Below are 8,181 nucleotides of genomic sequence, written 5' to 3'. Positions count from 1 at the left end.
GTAGTTTTGAGACAGGACCTCACTTCAACTTGGTCTTGAATTTGCTGTGTAATCCAGCCTGACTGGAAATAGAAATATGCTTGAGACCATGATCATACCCAAAGCAAAGCTGAGACATTTTGGAATGCAGGGATCACAGGCATGTATCACCACACCTGTTTATATGATGCTGGGGATACAAGCCAGAGCCTTATGTATTTAAGGCTAAATAATGTACCAACTGAACTACATTCCCTAGCTCTGAGACAGATCCCTAAAGATCCCTTCTGCTGCCCCTCTTGCTTGTTAGTGTGCGTGCATAATCCCATACTCCAAAAAGGGATTTATGCAGTGAATATTTATTGAGCACCTAAATCCTAGATTATATACAAGAACTACAGGCGTAACAGAATCCAGGATGCCATTTGTGACAGTTACGTGACACAAAAATCTTTTTGCTTTACTCTATCTAGGTGAAGTGTGTTTTTGCCTTCAATGTAGTAGTAACTTGGACTTTGTATCTTTCTTTAACTGCATTTATATTCTGTAGGAAATGTGGTTTTTGAAGTTATGCTGAAAAATCCAGAGGCAGTATCTCTAAAGGAGATAAGTAAAGATTTGCTCCCCAAACAAGCCAAAAATCTATTTGGATAGACGGAAAAAGGAATCAGGCTGAAATAGCTATGTAGCTTTGCGGGTACCCTCGGAAAACCAGTACTGACTGGGATCCCTGGACCTGTAACTTCGTCTTCTGAGGTCCTGGTTTTTGAACGTCTTGGAGTGCGTTCTCGACTCTCGGCAGTTGGTGAACAATGCTCAATTGCTGATATGCAAGAGGACCTTGCGTAATAGGCTTGGGTTCCCCGTACCGGTGCTCTCACCGAAGCTGAGGCGCTTGGGTTTACACTACTACCGCAAACCGCAGCAGGAGAGGTCCCGACCTCAGCTCCAGGACGCAGGTAGAGCACCGCGCCAGCCCCGCCCTCAGGAATCAAGCCCCGCCCTCTATCTAATCGGCCGCACTTTGATTGGTCTCCACAGAGAGCACGGGTCCAGCCCCGTTCCGCCTCTGAGGTCCCGGTCCCGCCTCCAGGGGTTATGCCCCGCCCACGCAGGCCACTTGCTGCAATCCCATTGGTCCCTGCGGTGCGCACGGCGCCTCGCCCCCGCCCCACCGGCGCCCTGGCCTCCTGCCCGCCGCCGGCCCCCGGCTCCCGGGCTGAGGTTGATCGGGCCGCCGCTGCCGGGACCGACGCGCGCCCTCGACGTCCCTGCTCCTGCTTGGGCTCGGCGTGGACGTCGCAGGTAGCCGGGTGAGTGCGGTTGGCAGGTCTCGGGTTTCTGTGATCCGCCGATGGAGCGCAGGGCGCCGGCCCGGCGCGGCCTGAGGTTCTGTGGCGCCGCCCGTGTCGGTGCCAAGGAGCGCGCGGGCGACCGGCGGGGCCCGGTCTACGCCCGCGTCCTCTCGGCGGCCCGTGGCCCTGACGCCGCCGTGACCCGCGCTCCGCCAAGGCAGGCCGCTCCGCCGCGCATCTCGTCCTGAGTCTGGGGAGGTCCCCAAGGCGATCGGTAGGGGATGGAGGTCCTGTGGGGCACCGCCGCAGCCGCCACCGAGGCCCCACGAGCGTCTGGGGACGAGCGACCCTCCCGTTTGCTCTGAGCCGTTGCCAGGAACTGTCCTTGTATCCTTGACTTTCCCCCCTCCATCCTGCAAGCGCTGGGGGGAGAGGGAGGAGAGGGAGGGAAGTCTTTGGGAATTCATCCTAAGTGGCGAGTGGCCTTTTCAGAGAAGTAGCAGAGCAGTGGTCGTTGTAGGCTAGGCCATTTTGGTCTTTAGCCAGTAAGTTGGTTTTCAACACTGGAAGGTACTTGAGCCTGAGAGGTGGGTAGATACTTGACCTTTCCGACCGACCGTAGCAGCAGAGGGCTGGGCTCGCTCTTCCACCTTGCTGCTGCGATGGGAGGAGGGGCGTGGGAATTCAAACCTCTCGCTGGAGTAGATATGCTCACCCTCAACAACATCCACCCCCGACCCCCCCCCACCCCCCCGTGCATCCTTCGCTCTCCAACTCTTCACCCTATTTGTACCACAAATAATTCCAGGGACGCTTATTCCCAGGCTCCTCATCCTTTCTACCTGTGTGCGGCTTCCAAAAAGCAGAGCCAAGCAATTTAAACCCTTAAACGAGCATAGTGTTCCAAGACTTCCTGATCCTAAAAATGAAACCCAGAGGTTAATTTGCATAGCGATGCTTCAAGAAAAGCAGGTTTAATCGGAGCGGGGGGGGGGGGGGGGTGAGGATGTAGTTTTTCCTCTTCAGGAGACACACCCTTTGATCCTCCACGTTCTTCCTCTATCAGCTAGACAGCAGCCTTCCACACTTCGTTGTTTGGTTTTGGTTTTCTAAATTGACTTCTGGGGTCAATTGATTAAAGGATCAATCTTGCTTAGTCCTTATGTGTCTTTTAATGTAATAAACATTGAGGAAGGTTACCAAGTAAAGTTTTCAGGCAATACAGAACAAACAGCAAATACAAAGTGAAACCCTCCAGCATGCCTTAAATCCCAGCACTCCGGGCAGGTGAGGCCAGTCTTGTCTACAGCTCCAGTTCCAGGACTGCCAGGACTATACAGAGAAACCCCGTCTTGAAAAAAAGGCTGGGGGAGTTCCTCAAAATTCTCTCCTTCACTCTCCACTCTTTATGTCCCAGTTCTACTCTTAAGGAGGCCATCATAACACAGTGTTATTTGGCAACAGATAATGACACATTTACACATTGATATATGTAGACTAATCTTTTTTTTTTAATTAAAATTTAAAAAGTTGCTAAGAGGGCTGGAGAGGTGGCTCAGAGGTTGAGTTCTCCCTGTTCTGACAGAGGACCCAAGTTCAGTTTCTTGACTGAAGCCACATCAGACTCACAGCTCCCCAGAAACTCACACTCCAGGGAATCCCATGACTTTGGCCTCTGTGGGGCACCTGCACTCAGATGCAGTCCACACAGGATCACATATATACAATTTCAAAAGCCATGTAATGTTATTTGGATGTACTATAATGTGTTTTTGGCCTCTTACTGATAGACATTCTGGTTGTTTTGTTGGTACTTAACTCACAATAAAAAATACATATTCTTTACTTAGAGGGCAAGAAAAAAATCACAGTATTTGGAATACATTTTCTCTACTAAGCTATATAAATCCTAATCATACCTTACTAATTTTTGTTAAGCAAACTGTTAGAACAAGGCCATTTCCCAGAACCCACATGACATCTAAATAGCCTTACGACAGGAGAAGATAGGACTTCCTGGCTTGCGGTTGTTTTCACTGTTTTATATCTTAAGTTCAAACTTGACTGGAAAGAAAGAACTGCATATGGTCATTATAGCTTCCAGGAAAAGGTGAACTGAACAGAGTGGCTTGGGCTTGCCTGGCTTCTGTAAGGGCCTTTTGTGAGGAAGTCAGGGCGTTGCACCATGTAGGAGAGAGTCCTAAACACCAAAGCTGGGCCTAGCCAGGGCATCTGGAGGGCTCCATTCCAAGGGCTGGAAGGACAGCAGATACAGTCATTTCTGCCTTTTATTCACCCGCAGCTTGTCTGCACTCTCCAGGGTCCATCACAGTCAAGCCTTGCTCTCTGTGAGGCAAGGCCCAGTGGGTCTCAAGGCTTGCAGGAGGAAGGCATCAGCAAGCGCTCAAGATGAAGCCAGCCCTGCCAATTGGAGGGAGGAAGGACTCTGGGCCAGGCTCCAGGGCCATCAGCACAGGTTGGAGGCTGCCAGAGCAGCTGGGGCTGTGCGCTGCTTCCATTTGGCCTGCTATCCTCTGCCTCAGGGCACAGCTGGCTTCCTTAGTGTTCCTCCCTGGGGAGGCTCTCTCCTGTAGCATGCATTAGGTTGAGGGGTTTACCCTCTCTAGTGGTGCTCAAAGGCTGTTGGGGTTTGCTGAGAGGTGACCATTTGGGAGTTCGTAAGGCCCTGCTTCGGTTCTCTTCCTCTCGCTGATTGATAAGGTTTGCTAATAGATTCTCTCGAGGTTCTGCAGCTTCGCCCCACCCTGACCTGCTCCTGGGCTGCTGTTAAGCACCACTCCTCAGACCCTGGGCCATTTCCCCACTCATCACAGAGAAGTGCCACTTCTCTGTGAGTTTAATGTGTCGTGCGGCTCTGTTTCCATCCCCGAGTTGGGTATTTGAACCCCTTGAATACAAACAATGTAGAAGTATAGTCTCTAGGGAGCCTGGAAATATTTTGTTATTTTCCCTGTAATCTCTCTTGTCATTTTGTTTGTTTGTTTGTTTGTTTTTGTTTTTCGAGACAGGGTTTCTCTGTGTAGTCCTGGCTGTCCTGGAACTCACTCTGTAGACCAAGCTGGCCGGGAACTCAGAAATCCACCTGACTCTGCCTCCCAAGTGCTGGGATTAAAGGCGTGTGCCACCACCGCCTGGCTCTCTTGTCATTTTTATGTGAACTTCTGCTTCTGGTTTTCTAGTTCCCTTTGATTCCTGACATCCACCCTCCATACATACATACACACAACACTATTGTTTGCTTGAGATAGTTTCTTACATTGTAGCCCAGGCTTGCTAGGTACTCATTAAATAGCCTAGGCTTGCCCCAAACCCAAAGCTGTCTTTCTGCCTGATTCTCCCCAGTGCTGACTGTATAAGCAGGAGTACCATGCCTGGCTGGGTTTTTATTTTTTTATTTTTTATTTTTGCCCAGATCTTGCTCTGTAATTCAGGGTAGCCAGGCTGTACTTGGAATTACAGCTCTCCTGTTGCAGTCTTCGTAGTGCTAAGGATTACAGACGGCACCTTGTCTGCTCGTATACATGCGAGTCATCTGTTTGCCTGTGAGGATCAGAAGAGAAGTTCAGATGGTTGGGAGTGGCTCTCTGGATGCTGGGAATCAAAGCCTGGTCCTCTGTGTGGCAGCTGATACTTTAACCCCTGAGCTGTACCCCAGCCTCTCTCTTTCTTCTCAGTTTTTCTGTTTGGATACTGCGTCACCTAGGCTTCCTCATGCCTCTGTTTCTCCTGTCTCGGCCTCTGGGATGCTGCGATTAGATGTGGCTCTTGTTTGTTTGTTTGTTTTTCAAGACAGGGTTTCTCTGTGTAGCCCTGGCTGTCCTGGAACTTGCTCTAGAGACCATCTGCCCTTGAACTCAGCGATCTGCCTGCCTTTGCCTCCAGAGTGTTGGGATTAAAGGCGTGAGCCAACATCTTCTGCATCTCATTTTTCTTTTTCAAAGCATATTTATTTACTTGTGTATGTCTGTGGGTATGTGCACGACACAATTCATGGGGTGGAGGCCCTAGAACAACTTAGGAGAGAGCTCTTTCCCTGGATTCTAGGCCTCAGCTCAGGCTGCCAAGCTTGGGTGGGGCAGGTGCCCTCAGGTTGCTGAGCTGCTGAGCTGCTGAGCTGCTCCCTGGCCCGGATCTGCACTTAAAACAGTTTCCAGTGCGATGGTTCTAACTCCCAAAGGCTAGTCTCCATCCTCAGTGTTTCTTAGCATGGTATTCATTTTTGAAATGCTTTTATACATTTTATTTATGTGTGTGTTTGTGTGTGTGTGTGTGTGTGTGTGTGTGAGGGGGGGGTGGAGCAGAGGACAATTTGCAGGAGTCAGTTTTCTCTTAGTGTGTAGATCCCAGGGATCAAACACTCAGGTGCCAGGTGCTCGGTGTCAGGCGCAGGAGCTGAGCCATCTCCCTGGCTGCCTTGGTTTTCTGGGCTTGGAATGACTTCCCCCCTCCCCCTGTGTGGTTTGTTGTAACAAGCTACTTTTTTTTTTTTTAACTACTCTGTATATCTTTCAAGTTCAAAAGTTGTTGATACTGGTAGTAATCTTTAACTGTGCTTAGAATAAAACTAGGGGCTTAAAAAATGATTGCAGTCTCTGAGGTGTGGTGGAGACCTTTGACCTGTTTTACTGATCCAGGCCATCAGGTTAGTGGAAAGCCCCACACCTATGATTTCGTACACTGCATCTTTTCTGGCAGGCTCCCTGGGGAAGAGTTGTCTCATTTGGAAGCTCCCCTGATGATCAGTGTCCGAGCCACACAGAGGCCGAGACTTGCCTGCGCATGCATGCAGTTCCTTATGTTGTTTCCCTTGGGGTGCCTGTGCCCGCTCTTCTGTAGGTACCATCAGTCTGGGGCACAAGAGATCAGAAGCAAAGCCAGCATCAGCCACAGGCTTCTCCAGCACAGAAGTCACCGGTGCTGGAGCAGGAGAGTGGAGGGACCACAGGCCGCCACGTTTCTTATGTGCCCTGCTCTTTACTGTCGGGCCTCAGCTTTCCCCGCCATTGTGGCCTGGGCATTTGCCTTTCTTTGGTTGGAGAGCCACTCCAGCTTCTGCTCTTTTGTTGTGCCTGTCTCCTCTTCTGTCCTTCCTGTCAGAAAGAGTGATTGTTAATTCACTGGCTTGGTTTTCTGAGCCAATTCTGATCCTTTGGTACTGGCTGGCCCACTTCCTTCTGCCTCCCGAGTGCTCCAATTAAAGGTGTGCGCCATCATGCTTAGTGATACATTTATTTATTTATTTATTTATTTATTTATTTATTTATTGTGAGGCTGCAGGAACGAGTGCAGTGAGGTGCATATGTTCAGTCTTACAGAAACGGTCATAATTTTTCTCAACCTGAGAGTCCTGATGCTGAGTCAGGAGTAGTACAAGTCAAAGCAGTTGCCTCACCAGAGTGCAACACTAGGTATTCCTCTGAATTGTTCTCCACTTTATCTTTTTGTGACATGGTCTCTCATTGGATTGGGGACTTGCTGATTGGCTAGATGGCAGTTCCGTGAGCTCAGGGGACCACTTGCATGGTGCTCTGAAAAGAATGGCCCCGTAGACTCATGTGTTTGAATGCTTGTTCTGCAGTTGGTGGAACTGCTTGGGAAGGGTTAGGAGGCGTGGCCTGTTGGAGGAGGCGTGTCACTGGGGGCGGGGCTTTGAGGTGGGTTCAGAAGCCCACACCATTCTCAGTTAGCTCTCTCTGCCTCATGCTTTTGAATCAGATGTAAGCTCTCAGCTACTGCTCCATTGCCATGCCTGCCTGCCTTTTAAAATAAGTTGCCTTGGTCATGATGTCTCATCACAATAGAGAAGTAACTGAGATTGCCTGTTTCTGCTCTTGGAAGGGTTAGAGACTAGCTACACCCGGATTTTATGTGGTTTCTGGGGATCCAGACTCAGGCCCTCACGCAGGCACTTCCCACTGAGCCACCGGTGCAGTCTTCATTCTCACTCTCTGTGGGGAGTGTTGCCAGTGCCCAGTTCATGTGCCAGAAGACTATAGCTTACGGAGGCTTAAAGCTGAAACTGTTGCTGGCACAGGGCTAGTCCAGGAAGGCAGGAGCAGACACGTGAACCTGCCCCTGTGGGCGCTGTACTGACCCAGGTCAGTGGAAATGCCAGGCTGCTGCTTTCAGCCACCTGGAGCAGGTAATGCTGTCCTCTGGCTTCCATGGGCAGGGCACCAGCTATACACATGGTTTACAGGCAGACCTGCAGACAAAACACCATACACATACATTTTGTAAAAAATTTAAATTTGTCTTTTAAAAAATACATAAACATTGAAAGAACAGTAGAATAAACACTGTTAATATTTGCCGCTTCTATGTTATTATTCCTTTTTTTCCTGGGATTAAGAGAGTATCATTCTGTAGCCCAGGCTTTCCTTGAACTCACTAACCTGAGGTAATCCTTCCTCACCCTTCCAAGGGCTGCAATGACAGACGTGAGCCACCACACCCAACTATTTTGCTGTTGGTATTACTAATACTTTTTAAAGATCTATGTTATTTTAATTCTGTGTACATGTATGAGTATGTTTGGATATGTATATGTGTGAGTGTTCACCCATAAGGTGTACCTATGGAGTCTAGAAGAGGGCATTGGATCTCCTGGAGTTATAACAGGCTGTTGTGAGCCACCTGCTGTGGGTACTGGGGACTGAACTTGGGTTCTCTGTAAGAGCAATACATGCTCATACCTACTGAGCCATCTCTCCAGCAACTGTTACTCTAGTATGCTGCTAACATTGACACTTGACCTGCAACTATGTCAGCTTGTGTGTTTTAGGGCTGCTGTACCCAGGCCTGTGATCGGCTAGTAGTCCTGGTAACTTCTGATTCTTTTTCTTCTGTTATCTTCTTTCCTTTCCTTTTCTCTCTCCTCCCCTCC

General features: G+C 49.5%; 1 protein-coding gene across 1 annotated transcript in view; it reads left to right on the top strand.

Moving 5' to 3' along the window:
• The first annotated feature begins 1,146 nt into the window (after positions 1-1,146).
• Tmem50b (transmembrane protein 50B) overlaps positions 1,147-8,181 on the top strand; it is a 27,497-nt gene continuing 20,462 nt past the window's right edge. Inside the window, exon 1 of the mRNA XM_021184742.2 lies at positions 1,147-1,292. The gene's annotated coding sequence lies outside the window, so the exon portion shown is untranslated. The remainder of the gene's footprint in view (positions 1,293-8,181) is intronic.

The sequence above is a fragment of the Mus caroli genome, chromosome 16, assembly GCF_900094665.2.
Source record: "Mus caroli chromosome 16, CAROLI_EIJ_v1.1, whole genome shotgun sequence".
NCBI classification, from domain to species: domain Eukaryota; kingdom Metazoa; phylum Chordata; class Mammalia; order Rodentia; family Muridae; genus Mus; species Mus caroli.
Note: the sequence above shows the minus strand (reverse complement) of the source record. Positions and strands in the feature narration are given on the sequence as shown.